The sequence below is a fragment of the Adiantum capillus-veneris genome, chromosome 10 (assembly GCF_014529385.1).
Source record: "Adiantum capillus-veneris isolate H3 chromosome 10, ASM1452938v2, whole genome shotgun sequence".
Taxonomy (NCBI): domain Eukaryota; kingdom Viridiplantae; phylum Streptophyta; class Polypodiopsida; order Polypodiales; family Pteridaceae; genus Adiantum; species Adiantum capillus-veneris.
Genome location: NC_140940.1, coordinates 111,315,236 through 111,331,603, shown reverse-complemented (window position 1 = coordinate 111,331,603; position 16,368 = coordinate 111,315,236).

Here is a 16,368-nt window from a genome sequence, read left to right as displayed (position 1 = left end):
AGGTGTGTGTGTGTGTGTGTGTGTGTGTGTGTGTGTGTATCTTTTTCTTTTAGTGAGCTCTCATGGCCTCCTTATATAGGGAAGGAGGGAAGGTTTTAGTAATATTTCTAATTGAGGCGAGTGTCCCACTCTGGTGACTAGGAAAATGGGGTGCATGTGGCTGTGGCTCCCATCTTGTCTCCTCATTATTTAAAATGCCAGAGTCAATAGATAGAGAAGAAGAGAGAATGTGGGTAGGATGTAGAGGATAGGAGATATTTACAATAGTCTAGCTTTGGCTAGACATAAGCTTATTAGGGAGAGAAGAGAGAGGTAAGAAAATTATAAGAGAGGTTGTCGAAGGTGGATAATTGTTGATGAGGATGGATCCTCCAAAAATGGTGATAGAATCACTCTAGACTTGCCAGGACCTCATTAACACTAGGTTGGTAATGGGACACTTTTATGTCCTATGAAGTGACCATTTTCCTTGAATTATGTCAAGAGTTTCAAAATGGATTTGGAGGTGCTATCTGTCTAGAAAGTTGTCTCATGAGCTGAAAACCTTTGTCCATCTTGAATTCCATCTTTAACCTTGTCCTTGCACAACATTTCACAACCTAAACTGTGTCAAAAAACGGGTCCTGTTCTTGGTTTTTTTCAACTTTTTGCAACTATACCACTCTAGAATTCATGTTTGTGAGGTCTTTAATGCTAGAGAGCTATCTTTAGTAGTCCTCAACATGTCCTGATGCTTCTAGGGAGAAATAAATGTTAAAGTTGTAAGTTATGACCAAATTACACAAATTGTCAAATCCTGTTTTTTAGCCAATTTTAGCTCTTCTATGATTTTTTTGGTGGCTTTCATGATATCCAAATGCATTTTTGATTCTCTATGTCGCATATTGTAACATAAAGCTAATATTCCTTGAGTTTTGGGGCACCTAATACCCTATTTTGCATAGTAGACAACGATGGTTGATTTTTTCAATTATAGAAGAAAACGAAACATTCTAGTATATCAAGTATAGCTTTTTCAATATTGTTAGTTTCTTGTGACAACTACATGCATTTTGTAGGTAGTAACCATATCTAGTCATAAGGATTAAATTTGGCTAGATATTGAATAGTTTCTATGGGATTCTACAACTCATAATGTTGAACCCAATTTTTTCATGTTTGCTATATTTAGCACTTCATCTTTGTCCCCAAGATTCCCCTTGGTAAGAGATGTATTATTCTTTTGACATGCTCCATGGCTCCTTATGAACCTAAAGGACAATAGGGAACTAAGAAAACATGCATATATTATTTGTATTGAGCGTGGCTATAGAAACTTTGATGATAGGTTTGTAGAATGGTAAAAATTCAACTTTTTTCTACCTATTTCTTTTGGAGAAACAAAAAATAGTGAGTGAGAAGCAATCATAGGTTCTGATCACCAACCCATTTAAGTTAACTAGGGAATTTATCTCAAGTCCTACAAAAATCCCTAATCTTATTTTTATGCAACAAAACATAAGAAATGACTGTTTTGATGAAAATGTACTGGTCCATCCACTTTGGAGGCTTGGTGTGACCAAAAGATGAGAAATTTTACAAGTTTCTTATTTTTTCCATGTGTAGGAGGCCTTGAACTATAACCTCATGAAAGGATTTTACAAAATGAGTGGATCTACTATGGTTTTGGAGGTTTTTTTCAAAACCCTGAAAGGACACTTTTATGTCCTGTTAGGTTACCAACCTAGTGTTAAAAGAGCCTTGTCTCTTGTAATCATGCTTGAAGACTTGTAGAACCATAGCCATTCTAGAGGGAAGAAAACTAGGGATGGCGTGTGTCACCATTACATGAAAAAACTGGGGTCCACTACAAAAATCATAGCTCCGCGTTCATAACTCCAAAAATTCTGAAAAAATTTGAGCTAAAAGTTGAGATCACGAGCTACATCTTTCATGTTGAACGCTTCTTCAGATTCGGGGTTCTTCTTTACTTAAAAAAATCAGCCAAATAATGTATTATTTGTGGCTGCAAAAGTCTTTTGGTGGTCCCCTTTGAGTGGACTTCTCTCTTGCCTTCAAGTGTAAGCTCCTTCATGTGTATGAAAACATGACCTAGAGTTTTGAAAAGATTGGCAATCATCTAGATGGAGGTATTATTGAAATTTGAAAGTGGGGTTGAGGTTTGAAAATGAAAACTAGTGAATAAAATATTTGGTAGGGTGGAATAATATACATACATGAAAAATATATTAGAAAATACTAAAATATATAATGTAATTTAGAATATATATATTTAATATTTAAGGTCAAAAGAGAGATCAACAAAGAAAGCTTACTTATTTATGCTACATCGTGATTGATTAGCATATTAAGTCTTATTTATTTAATAAAGGCTGAAACGTTTGTGAAAAAGGAAGAAAAAATCAAAAGTAACTTATATAATAGGAAATCTTCTGGTAAAAGGGCAAAAATATATTGGTGTTTCCCATGCATGGAAAAGCTTGCCTCATTAGCCCTCCCCCTAAGGCTAGAGGTATTCATGCCTCTAGCGCTGTACTTGATCCTTCTTCGATTGAGGTGGAGGAGTCTCCCTCCTCAGGAATTTCCATCATAGGTGCTTGATCAAACCTCAAAAAGTACTGCTTCAACCTCCATCCATTGACACGTGTTTTGTGGAGCCTACCATCTGTATCCATCGATCGATACCTGCCATTGGCGTAGCGCTTTCTAATGACAAATGGTCCCTCCCATTTGGGTGAAAACTTTTTATCCTTCCTAGTGTCAAACCTGTTATCATACCGTAGGACCAACATACCTTTCTTGAGAGCTTTTTTCCTAAGTCCCTTGTTGAAGGTAAGTCGACGTTGCTCTGCCTGTGCTGCATAATAATTGATAGCATCTTCTCTATCTAGTTGAAGCCTCTCTAGATCAAGAATGTGGTTGTGGAGATGAGCATTAGGATGTTCCACCTACCCAGCTAGCACCCTGAGACTAGCCAATTGTACTTCAATGGGTAAAATGGCTTCCTTACCAAACACCAATTAGTGATATGGTGTGAACCCAAGGGATGTGCGAAATGAAGTGCGATAAGCCCAAAGTGTAGCCATAAGATGCTTTTCCCAATCACTTTTGTGATTTTTTACATGTTTAGTGATGATCTTGCAGATCATACCCTTTACCTTTTCCACCAAAACATTGCATTGTGGGTAGTACGGAGTTGAGTGTCGTCGTGAGATACCTAACTTCTCCATTAGCTCTCCTACAAGGTCTCCTCTAAAACCTGGTCCCCTGTCAGAAATTATTTCAAGAGGAGTGCCAAAATGGCAACAAATGTTTTCAAATACGAACTTAGCCACTTCCTTAGTTGTAATCCAGGTGGTGGCAACTGCTTCAGCCCACCTGGTCATGTAGTCCACACCCATGATGATATAAAATTTACCTGATTAGCTCCTTGGCAAAGGCCCAATAGCATCAATTCCCCATTTCTCAAATGGTCCATATGAGATTATAGGAATCTATGGCTCATATGTGAGCCTCCTATCCCCTGCCTTTTGACATTCCTTGCATGTTTTACACCAATGATGCACATCCCTATGTAGACTAGGCCATACAAACCCGGCTTGTAGAATCTTTCTACTAGTGATGTCAAGTGCAAAGTGTCCTTTGCAAACACCATCATGGCAACTTGAAATGATTTCAGTGATCTCTCTAGAGAGAGGTACACGCCTAAGAATTTGATCCTTACCCTTGCAGTAGAGGCCGTCATTGATAAGGCGGTATTTTGTTACCTTGCGCACAAGCCACTGCTTTTGGCCCTTAGTAAGATCATTAGGACACTCTCCTGTGTCCAAGAAACTCATGATGTTAGGCATAGCATCGCTACCTTGGAAGAGAGGCAGCTTCAACTTGATAGCATCCACCACTGAAACATCTTGCAGCTTCTCTCTAGCTAGAGCATCTGCTTCTTGATTTTCTGCTCGAGGGACATGATGTAATTGTAAAACTTAAAATTTCCCTAAAAGTTCCTTGACTTTGCGCAAATGGCCTAGCAAGCTATGATTTTTACAAGCCCAAGTTCCTTGTATTTGTTTTATTAAAAGCATGGCATCACCAAATACATTTAACCGTTGAATGCCCTGTGTCACACACCACTCTAACCCAAGAGTTAAGGCTGCATATTCTGCCTCATTGTTAGAGTGAGAATCCAAGAGATTCCCAATGGAGAAAACTTTATCCCCTTGCTCGTTGAAGATGACAATTCTTGTTGCAGCTTTGTCCACTTTCCTCTTGTAGGCTCCATCAAAGAAAAGAGAGTGAGCCTCCTCTACCGTAGGGACTTCCAGTACGAGTGTAATATCTTGATCATTTGGCTTTATCTTTAGCTTCTTTTCATAGTGGTGATGAGTGAGAATACCTCCTAGACTAGCCCTTGTGGAGTTCTCCACTTGCATTGTCTAGTCAAACTCTTGCAGCCTTGTGAGCCATTTGGAAATCCTAGAAGAAACATCCATGTGCTGCATTACATAAGGAAATACTTCTTCCATTGTTAAGATTATGAATGGTCTAGATAATAAATAAGAACAAAATTTGGTGGTAGCAAACATTAATGCAAGCACCATGTGTTCCACTGCCGTGTATCCCTTTTCGAAATTTGGTGGTAGCAAGCATCAATACAGCCCCAAGTGTGTCATTGCCCACACTAGGGTTTACATAAAATGGCTCGTCCCACTTTGGAGGTGCTATGGTGGGAAGTGAAGCTAGAATTTTTTTTACCTCATTGAATTGTTGTTCATTTTCTTCACTCCAAGTGAAGATCTCTTGATGGGTAACTTGTTGTAAAGGGAGAACCACTTGGGAGAGCAAGTGAATGAACCTACTCAAATACCTCACCTTTTGAAGAAAAGAGACCAACTGCTTTGTTGTGGTGGGAAAGGTCAAAGCCACCAAGGCTTGAACCTTGCTTGGGTCAGCTTCAATGCCATTGGCCGAGATCACATGGCCAAGAAGAGTAACCTTGCTTTCACCAATGTGGCTGCATTTCTCCACATTGAGTTGGCCCCCCAAAGCTTGTAGCCTAGCTAGACCTTCATAAACTTTCTCCAAATGAAGAGAGCGAGAGCTATAGATACAAAAGTCATCAATAAAAACATGGATTGATTTTCCAAAGAATGGCTGAAAAACAAATGTCACATATCGCTGAAAAGTGGCTGGAGCATTAGTGAGACCAAAAGGCATAACTCTGTAAGCAAAACATCCCCATGGTGTGATGAAGGTTGTCTTCTTTTGATCTTCTTCAGCGATGTTAATTTGGAAGTAGCCTGAGTAGCCATCACATACCATGTAGCGCTCATGTCTTGCTACCTCATTGAGTATTCCGTCTTGAAAAGGAAGAGGAAAATGGTCCCTCTTTGTGGCTGCATTAAGAGGCTTGTAATGAACACAAACGCTCCACTTACCATTCTTCTTTGGTGTGACTACCACTGGAGAAACCCACTCTGAGTCTTGAACAGGATAGATAAAACCGGCTTCTAGCAATTTCCTCACCTCTTTGAGTAGGGCGTCTTGTTGAATTACTCCTAGCCGCTTGAGCTTTTGCACTACAGGTTTACTTCCCTCCTTGAGCTTAATGTGATGTTGAACTACTGTGATGCTAGTGATTTTATCATATTCATCAATGAACAATGTGGTAAAATTACTTAGCATCAAAATATAATCTTCACGCTCCTTCCCACACAACTCACTAGAGAGAATTTGATGTAGCTTACTTTCTTCTACCAGAGGTTGTATACCTGGTGTCTCCCCTTGGTTTGATGATGAGGCATCAGGTTGCTCCATCTTCTAAGGGTCCTTGAGAATGATCCCCATCACCTCAATGCTACTGTCACTTTCTTCACTCACTGTTGACTCCTCCTCTAAAGTGGTTGAAGAGTCACCACTAAAAAACTTATCCATAGAGGTTTCTAGATCCATGTCGCATTGCCAACCTATCTTCATGTCGTAAAATATTGGCCTCCCTTTTGCATCCTTCATCTGGATTATGCCGGTGTCCCAGTCCTGCTTAGCTCTCATAGCCATAAGCCAAGGCCTCCCTAGAATGATAGGGTAGCCCTCCCCTTTGTGTGGCATGACAAAGACGTCCACATCTACCTCGGTGTTGAATGCCTTTATCCTAACTGCATTTATGACACCAACACATTGAACTTTTAAATTATTTTCCATTTTGGCTTGGCATGGTGCCGGCCGACTCACCTCTAAACCCAAACGGTGCATCATTTTTTCAATCATGACGCATATTTGTGCGCCACCATCGATGTAGATATTGGAGATGTGTTGCCCTTTGATGTAAGCATCCATCACTGGTAGTATGTCATCTAGATTCCTCCCAGAGATAGCCCCAGCTATCTTTGGCTTTGGTCGTCTAGTGCTAACCATCTTTGTCCATTGTCTCCTCACCCTAGGTGCTAGGTGGAGTAACTGGGGCCAGGTAATTTTTGGGCCCTGCACAGAAACATCTTGAACCAAATCATATGGTTTAGAACATTCACCCAAAGAGAAATCTACAATGTCAATTTTACGTCGTGACTTGGACGGCTTTTTTCTAGATTCCCCTTTAGTCTTCATCTTTTCTTCCTTTTGGGAAGATTCACCATGCCTAGCACGTTTTACCCCTATGGCATCTACTCCTTTTACTTTGGTCTTATCCTCATCCACTTTCTCCTTTCCTTTACCTTCAAGACTGATGACGCTTACTGTTTGATTGCCAACTGGTGGTGGGGGTAAGGGTGGAATGAGAGGTTGTGGTGGTGGTGGTGGTTGTGGTTGAATGGGTGGTTGTAGGATTTGCACGGGTGGTGCTTGTTGTGGTGCCCTCGGTGGTGGTGGTCTTGCTTGTTAAAGAATATGATGTTAAAGAATATGTCTATTGTGCTATGGGCGGCTGGACACTGACTATAATATGTTGTAAATATACTTTGGATAATAGTTCAAAAGAGAAGAAGAGAAGAGTAGCACGTTGAATGGCTGCTGTAGGGTAACGATTGTGTGTGTGTGTCTCGATGTGTGTTGGTGTGTGTGTGTGTAGTCTTCTTTCCTACCTTCTCCATCACCTCCGCACTCTACAAAGTGGTATCAGAGCTCAATTTAAGGAGCTACAGTCAATACACAGGTTTCTGCAGCTCTGGAAAACAACAAAAAAGAGAGGTTTTTTGGTCAGAACTCCCTCACCCGAACTCGGAATACAGTGATCCAGGAGTCTATCTTTATGTTTTTGGGCGTTCCGAACGCATTGGCATACTCAGATTTTCCAAAATATGCAATTTTCTACAGCAAACAGCCAGCTCACACAAGCATAGGAGATGTCCAGTTTTGCACTCGGCAGTAGATTTACAGGTTACAGGTGAAGAATTCAGCATTTACACAGGTTTTGGAGAGCGACATAGAGCTTTTGCATCATGATATTGTGTTATCGAAGATTATTTTTGGTTGTTGTGGGTCCGTTATGGACAGCCGCCTATGTAAGAAAGGTTGTGGGAAGAAGTTGAGGCGGTTATATTGTCAGATTGAGTACTTTGTGGTTATGTATGGATATGCGGTCAATGTATTTTGGAAAACTGCAACCTTTACGAGGGTCGAGTGAGGTTTTTTGAAGCCTTGCCTTGGGAGATTTGGTACCTTGGCAAGGTGGATTAGGTATTGGAGCGAACCCCCGACTGGCCCCGCGAAAGACCTCATATGTCGTTTACGACTATGGGAAGAAGGTGGATGTATGGATATGTGGTACAGGACAGCGTATGGATTGCATTTGCATACAGGTCCATGTGGACATTGTTTTAGAGTATTTATGCATAGTACTGAGTCAGTCTGTGGCAAAGTGAGTCAATGGATTTTCCCTTGGCAGTGAGAGATTTTCTGTCAGTGTTTATGAGCACTTTGGTTGAGATTGTCACTTGAGATATTGTCCAAATACAAACGAAACTCTGCCGAAATTTTATCAAAATCCTTTGAAAGAAATTGAGAGAGTGAAGATGGCAGAAAGTTCAACTCAAGTCACATGGATTGTTGGAGAGAAGCTGACCAGAGAGAACTACAACATATGGTCTTACAGGATGGAGAACTTTATCATGGGCAAAGGTTTATGGGATTATATTACAGGTGAACAAGAGTGTCCCGAGGTTGGTTTGGAACCAAATAGACAGAATGTTGAAGCACATAAAACATGGCAAGCAGGAGTAGAAGCTTACAAGAAGTGGATCGAGAATTCAAGGAAAGTGATGCATTGGGTTTAACTATGCATTAGTGACTTTTTTATACCACATGTGAAGAAGGCTCAATCTCCAAAGGAAGCATGGGAGATACTAGCAAGAATGAACAGCTCCAATACAGAACCATGAAAAGTTCACTTGAAGCAAAGGTTACATTGTGTATGGCGAGGAAATAGATCCATATCAGATTATGTGACAGAGATAAAGCAAATATAGGAAGATCTTGCGAGCATTAATGTTGAAGTTCCAGATGATGACTTAGTTTCAGTGACATTGAATGGTTTGGGACCGGAATACAAGTCATTGGATACATCTATATCTGTTCGAGGACACATTCCTGATTTTGAAGAGTTAGTAAACCTTTGTTTGCAAGAAGAGGTGAAGTTAGGAAATTCACGTCTTTCTACATCAAATAACAATTCCAGAGATCGGGTATTTTACTCTAGAGGTCGTGAAAACAATAGAGGTGGAAGAGGAAACTATGGTCATGGAAACAATGTTGGAAGAGGTCAATGGCAAAACCAACAAAGTCAAAGTTACAATGATTATAGCCAAAGAGGCAGGGGAGAGCCCGAACTCGTGGACGTAGAGGTGGACGATTTGTACATCCTCAAAGAGATGGATATTGTAACAGATGTGGCATTTATGGTCACTTTGAAAGAGAATGTTACACAAGGCTAAATCAAAATCGTGATCGTGGTGGAAGAGGCCGAGGTTATGGCAGACATGGAGGAAACTTTGTTGGATACAATCCTCATGATCAAAATATATATGACAATAGGTCGAGTGGACATTTATTTCCTATGGAGCATGTTGTTGGAAGCATGGTGGAGCCACATCATACAGATGATTGGTATTTAGATAGTGGTACCATAAATCATATGACATATCATGGTGAATGGTTTGACAGAAAAGAGAAATTAGAGGAGGATGAGTTTGTCGCTACAGGTGATGATACTTTGCATCAGATTACACATGTTGGTTCAGTTCCATTGCTAGAAAAAGACGAGACATACAACACATTGAGAGATGTTCTATATGTGCCTTCAATCACAAAGAATTTAGCATCAGTTGGACAGATGACAGATCAAGGGTTGCAAGTCCGTTTTAATCATTATGGCTGCTTCATAGAGGAGTTTCACAAAGGCAGACCAGGCAAGATATTGGCACGTGGAAGAAAGAAAGGTCTTTTGTTCTCATTGGAAGCTGGAGATCCATGTTTACACAGTGGTATGTATGCAAACAAATCAACCACTCAAGATGATTGGGCAAATTTATGGCATAAGAGGATTGGTCATGTCAATTTTAGAAGATTAAAGCATATGCAATCAAATCAAATTGTACGTGGATTACCAAAGTTTGGCAGATTGAATTTTGATCATGTTTGTGAAGCTTGTCAATTTGGAAAGCAATCTCGTTTACCATTTCCAAAGAGGGGGAGAATTAGCCAAAGTCCTTTGGAAATTGTTCGTTCAGATATTTGGGGACCTTGTGATCATGCTACACCAAATGGTTGTCGATATTTTATGACATTTACGGATGATTACAGCAGAATGACATGGGTTTACTTTCTAAAGGCAAAGTTAGAGGCATTTGAGGTATTTGTGGAGTTCAAAGTTATGGTTGAGAAAGAGAATGGTTGTCAAATTAAATGCCTATGTACAGATGGAGGGGGAGAGTACATGTCACACAGTTTTGATGATTACTTACGTGAACAAGGCATAAGAAGACAGATTACTTGCAGATACACACCACAAAAAAATGGAGTTGCTGAGAGAAAGAATAGAGTCATAGCAGAGATTGCAAGAGCCATGATGAATGAGATGAATATGCCATTAACATATTGGGCTGAAGCAGTTCATACAGCAGTACATGAAATTTCACTTTATGAGAGACTTTATGGGATCAAGCCAACAGTTTCCTACATGAAAGTTTTTGGATGTGTTTGCTATGTTCATGTGCCAAATGAAGCAAGAAAGAAGATGGAGCCAAAGGCAGTGAGGTGTATATTCTTGGGCTACCCATTTGAAAAGAAAGGTTACAAGTGCTATGATCCTACGACAAGACAAGTTTATGTCAATAGAGATGTCAGATTTTGTGAGCACGAACCATGGTATAAACCAAAGCCAGTGATGATAGAAGATGAGTATGAAGAGCAAGAGAATGTGTGTCATGTTGTTGATAAGCCAGGACCATCAACAAGAACTATTTCAGGACCACATATGACAGAGGAGAGTACAAGAAGTGTCAACCCATGGAGCGGTCGTTTGCGAGATAAGAAGCAAGACGAGAAAGGCAAGAAGAAAGTGGTTGAAGAGAGTTTTGGAGATGAAAGACTCGATGAAGAGCATGGTTTACCACATTTGAGGACACCTGGCAATAAGCATATTGAGAAATATGTACCCCCATATGCAAGAGTTGAAGAGAAGAGTGCACCACAGTTGAGAAGATCAGAGAGGGTGCGTTATCCAGTTGATAGATTGACATACAACGATTACATGTGTACACATTATGCATACATGGTTTCACGTGTGCAACATAAAGAGCCTACATGTTTTCAAGAGGCAATTGGAAAATCAGAATGGGAGTCAGCTATGGATGATGAGATGGATGCTCTTGTGAAGAATGACACTTGGGATTTGGTTCGCTTGCCAAGTGGAAAGAAAGCAATTGGTTCAAAATGGGTATACAAAGTCAAGTGCAAGTCAGATGGTAGTGTGGAAAGATACAAAGCGATGCTTGTTTCTAAAGGTTATGCACAAACAAAAGGTCTTGATTATGATGAGACATTTAGTCCGGTTGCAAAGATGACAACATTTAGATTGGTGATAGCAATGGCAAGTATGTTCAGTTGGAAGTTACGGCAAATGGATGTGGATAATGCATTCTTGAATGGTGACTTGGAAGAAGAATTTTATATGATACAGCCAGAGGGTTATCAACATCCAGAGTTTCCATATTATGTGTGTAAGTTGAAGAAAGCATTGTATGGTTTGAAGCAAGCATCTAGAGCTTGGTGTGAAAAGATAACCAGATTCTTGAAGAAGATTGGATTTAAACAATCTACTGCTGATCACTCAATATTTTTGAAGCATGTTGATGGAGAGATCGTCGTTATTGTTATCTATGTTGATGACTTGATTCTCACTGGAAGTCATGCTGAGCAAATTTTGCATGTCAAGAAGAGTTTGTTCAGAGAATTCAACATGAAGGACCTAGGTGAGTTGAGATATTTCTTGGGAATTGAAATTGTCAATACTTTATCAGAAATTTGGATGATACAAAGACAATACGCATTGGATATGCTTGAGAAGTATGGAATGACAGCGTGCAAACCGGTTGATACACCTCTTGATCAAAATGTGAAGTTGTTTGATGATGGACATTACATTGAGGATGTCACTATGTATCGCAAGATGGTTGGAAGCCTTATTTACTTGACAATAACAAGGCCAGATTTGAGTTATGCAGTGGGTGTTGTGAGTCAATCCATGCAAAATCCATGTAAAAATCATCTTGATGCAGTGAGACGGATTATGAGATATGTGAAAGCCACTGTCAGTTATGGAATGTTTTATGAAAAGAATGGAAAGCTTTGTCTTTATGGTTACACAGATGCAGACTGGGTAGGAGATTTTATGGATAGAAGATCTACAAGTGGTTATGCATTTTCCATTGGCAATGGTATGATAAGTTGGAGTAGCAAGAAGCAATCAACTGTAGCATTATCAAGTACAGAAGCTGAATATCGTGGAGCAGCTTTGGCAGCATGTGAAGAGTCATGGTTGAGAGTACTTATGGTAGACTTTGGTTTTGACTATCTTGACAGTGTCATTATATATTGTGACAATATTAGCAGCATCATGTTGGCAAAGAATCCAGTCTACCATGCTCGCACTAAACACATTGAGGTACATTATCACTTCATTAGAAAAAAAGTTTTGGCAAATGAGATTGATTTGGTGTATGTGATGACAAATGATCAAGTTGCGGATATATTCACAAAAGATCTTGGAAAGGATAAGTTTTGCTACTTTCCTGAAGCATTGGGAATCCATCATATGCAATCTCACTCTGAGCTTGATGGGGAGTGTTAAAGAATATGTCCATTGTGCTATGGGCGGCTGGACACTGACTATACTATGTTGTAAATATACTTTGGATAATAGTTCAAAAGAGAAGAAGAGAAGAGCAGCACGTTGAATGGCTGCTGCAGGGTAACGATTGTGTGTGTGTGTCTCGATGTGTGTTGGTGTGTGTGTGTAGTCTTCTTTCCTACCTTCTCCATCACCTGCGCACTCTACATTGCTCTCGGTGGTGAAACCTGGTTTTGCCTGGCTCCTCTGTTGAAATTCTTCCTCCTTGCGTGTGGACAGTAGTACATGCCATGACCATCCTCCCCACAATTGTAGCAGTGGTATTCTTGGTTTTTCCTTCATTGTCCTCTCCCTTGCTCTTGGTTGCGATTGTGTGCATGCCCTTGTTGTATCAAATGGACTGAGAGATTCTCAAGCTGATTGGTGATTCGATGGAGTAGGTCTTTCTGATCTTCAATTGGTTCTTGTGGTTGAATCCTCTGGGCGGCTGTTGTAGGTGGTGCTAGAGGTGGTTGGGTCCTAACGGCTTCCTCTTCATTGATATTCCTGGCTTGTAGGCGCAACTTCTTGTCTTTATGGCGAGCCACTTCAACTGCTAGCTCATACGTAGCAGGAAACCTTCCCTTCACCTTCTCTTTAAGAGTTGGCCATAACCCAGCCACAAACCGATCTTTTTTTAGGAAATCAGGTGCCCCCTCATCCTCTCTTAGCGATGCAACCCATCGCTACCATAAATCTACAAACTTTGACTCATATGATACATATTCCAGCATACTGCCCTACTTCAACTCTTTCAACAATTGCCATAGCTTCTCTGATGTTGTGCCCTCTCCAAAACGCTTGACAAAGGCTGCTCTTAATAAGTCCCACCGTTCCTTGGTTTCTTGTGCCAAGTCATTGTACCATGATCTTGCCTCCACCTTCATTATAAGTGGGAAGATGCGCAAGTGTGAAGCATCATCATCTCTCGCAAAGATGACACATGCTATTTCCAAGTTGTCTAGAAAGTCTGCAGCATCCTCACCCACCTTACCAGTAAATGTTGGAAATGCTACACTTGCCATTGTGAGAGTGACAAAATTAACTCGACTTATATATATATATATATATATATTTTTATAGAGATTCAATACATGGGTACTCGGTGGATGGAAAACATACTATACAAGGATGAAAATAACTACATCAAAAGACACTTCATGATTAATCATAGGGAGGATAAAGGGTAGAGAAGAGGTGTTTATCTCTTGCAGTCGTTCTCTACCAAACATGGTTGTAATGATCTGCTGATAAAACATCTTGCGGACCAAGATTACTTTGATTGATTGAATTCGTTGTGGTGCATAAGTTTGGTTCCTTGAAAAAGTTTGATGTGTTGGGTCCATCACATGATAATTTGGAAAGGCTCTCTCCTTTGTGGTGGAAGGTTATAGTCGGAGGTGTAGAGCTCTTGGTAGTCGAGGTCAAATTTATAGTACCACAGGACAAGGTTGTCTTCGTCTTCTAGCTCTAGGACTGCCCCTCTAGCAAGCTCTTGGAAAATCTTGAACTCTCTCTCTTTGAGCAACTTCACTTTCCACTTGTATTAATCCAAGTTGGATGGATACAAAGCAAGTTGTAAAGTCGTCATCATAGCCTTGATTTACAAGCAACACCCCTTGAAGGTGGAGGGTCTTGTCTTTCCGCCAAGCAAAACCAGTGTCAAAAACCTTGTCGATGACAGGCTCCGCCACTTCACTCGGTAGACGACGTACAATCCATGCTGCTGTTTCTAGTTCCTGGCTCATGAGATGAGAGTGAGGTATAGAAAGAATTTGGAGGATTTACCCTTTTTTTTTTGGAGACGGGGTGATTGTCGGCGGTGGAAAACCCTTGAATATTTTGGTGCAAGGGAGAGGGAGGGACCACGCGTTCGTAGTAGCTTCCTCAAGGTGTGAAGGCTTGTTGTGGGGGTAGGTGGAATAGGTGGCAAAGATGTGGCGAAGGTGCGGTTTTTGGCTACAATGTGAGCATGATGCAGCTTGTGCCTTGCTTTTATGCTTGCGGGGATGATGAGAAATGTAAACAATTTGAGTAGGGAAAGAGGGTCTTACCACCTCTTCTATGCTACCAATACAACACCCTGGCAAGAGTGTCTTGATGACTTGAGTCAAACCTTCTTGCAGCTCCTCCTCTTCAGTGGTCCAATTAGAGAATTCAAGAAGCCACTCGTCCATGAAGAGAAGTAAACATGTCAGCCTTGTAAACTGAAGGTCTTGAGAGCCCTCCTCAGTGGGGGCACCAAATTAGAGGCGGAAGTGAAAAATAGACCCGGTGGCCTCTACACCAAGACTATGCACAATGGCCTCATCATGGGGGATACACAATAGGGGCACCACCTAGAAAGATATGCGGCTAGGATGCATACATATACACAATGAAACATGCCATGGAAAACAATTTCAAGATCCACGCCCCAAGTGTGGAATGGGGTGGTCAGAGAATATGGTGAGAGGAGTGGTGAGTGAGTGAGAATGGGCTCGTCACTTGTGCATGTAGTAAGGAAGATAATGAGGTCATGGATACATGCAAGTATGCTCACTTCTCATACAAGAGGTGGCGAATCCGCACACCTCAAGATGGAAGTAGAAAGATGATAGGAATATGAGAGGGAGAGAGAGTGTGTGTGTATTGTGGCGAATCCGCACACCTTAACATAAGCATAAAAAGAAATGGCAAGAAAAAAGCATATACCATACTCACAATGACATGTATCCAAAGCGACACAAGGTATGGCAGCAAGATGGAGTGTGTTGATTGCTTGCAAAAGTGTAAGCTCCTTCATGTGTATGAAAACATGACCTAGAGTTTTGAAAAGATTGGCAATCATCTAGATGGAGGTATTATTGAAATTTGAAAGTGGGGTTGAGGTTTGAAAATGAAAACTAGTGAATAAAATATTTGGTAGGGTGGAATAATATACATACATGAAAAATATATTAGAAAATACTAAAATATATAATGTTATTTAAAATATATATATTTTATATTTAAGTTCAAAAGAGAGATCAACAAAGAAAGCTTACTTATTTATGCTACATCGTGATTGATTAGCATAAGTCTTATTTATTTAATAAAGGCTAAAACGTTTGTGAAAAAGGAAGAAAAAATCAAAAGTAATTTATATAATAAGAAATATTTTGGTAAAAGGGCAAAAATATATGGGGGGTTCCCATGCATGGAAAAACTTGCCTCAACATGTCTTTTAATTCTTTGCATCGAGTAGTTGCAAACTATTTGATTTATTTTCCGTACATGTTTAGTAATACGTTTCTACTTTCTCTTGTCGTAGATAATCAAGAAGCTGAAAAAAGAGGAACTTGCATGAGATGCACTCGCTCTTCAGGGTTTCTAGATGAGGGGTCTGTAGGTTCACTGGCTCAGTCTTATATTGTGAAGAATCCAAGAAGGGGTGCTACAGCTTCCAGGGGGGATACAGGCAAAAAAAAAGTGTCTTTTGATACGGTTGAGGGGTCTGTAGGTTCACTGGCTCAGTCTTATCTTGTGAAGAATCCAAGAGGGGGTGCTACAGATTCCAGGGGGGTTACAGGGAATAAAAAAAAGTCTTTTGATATAGTTGATCCCTGCACACCTACTAGTACTGATGAATTTGTTCCAAATGTGCCTAATGCAGTTGATGTGCAGGTTGTGCATCATGATGTACATACAGATGTTGACCGCGCTAAACTTGAAAAGAGTACATTACCCACCCCCACCACAGTTGAATATGACACATATTCCATTGATGATGCTATGGTAGTTGATGCCTACACAGATGCCATTGATGATGCTACGCTAGTTGATGCCTGCACAAATGACATTGTGGATGCTATGGAAGTTGATGCTCGCACAGATTCTGCTGCTGATGGCAATGTTAATGATGGTGGAACAGAAAATATTGTTCATGCTGTAATAGATGCCCTTCTTGATGCAGTCGTGGCTATGGGTACAAATGCCACTGTTGAATCTGGCACAGATGCCATTGATGATGC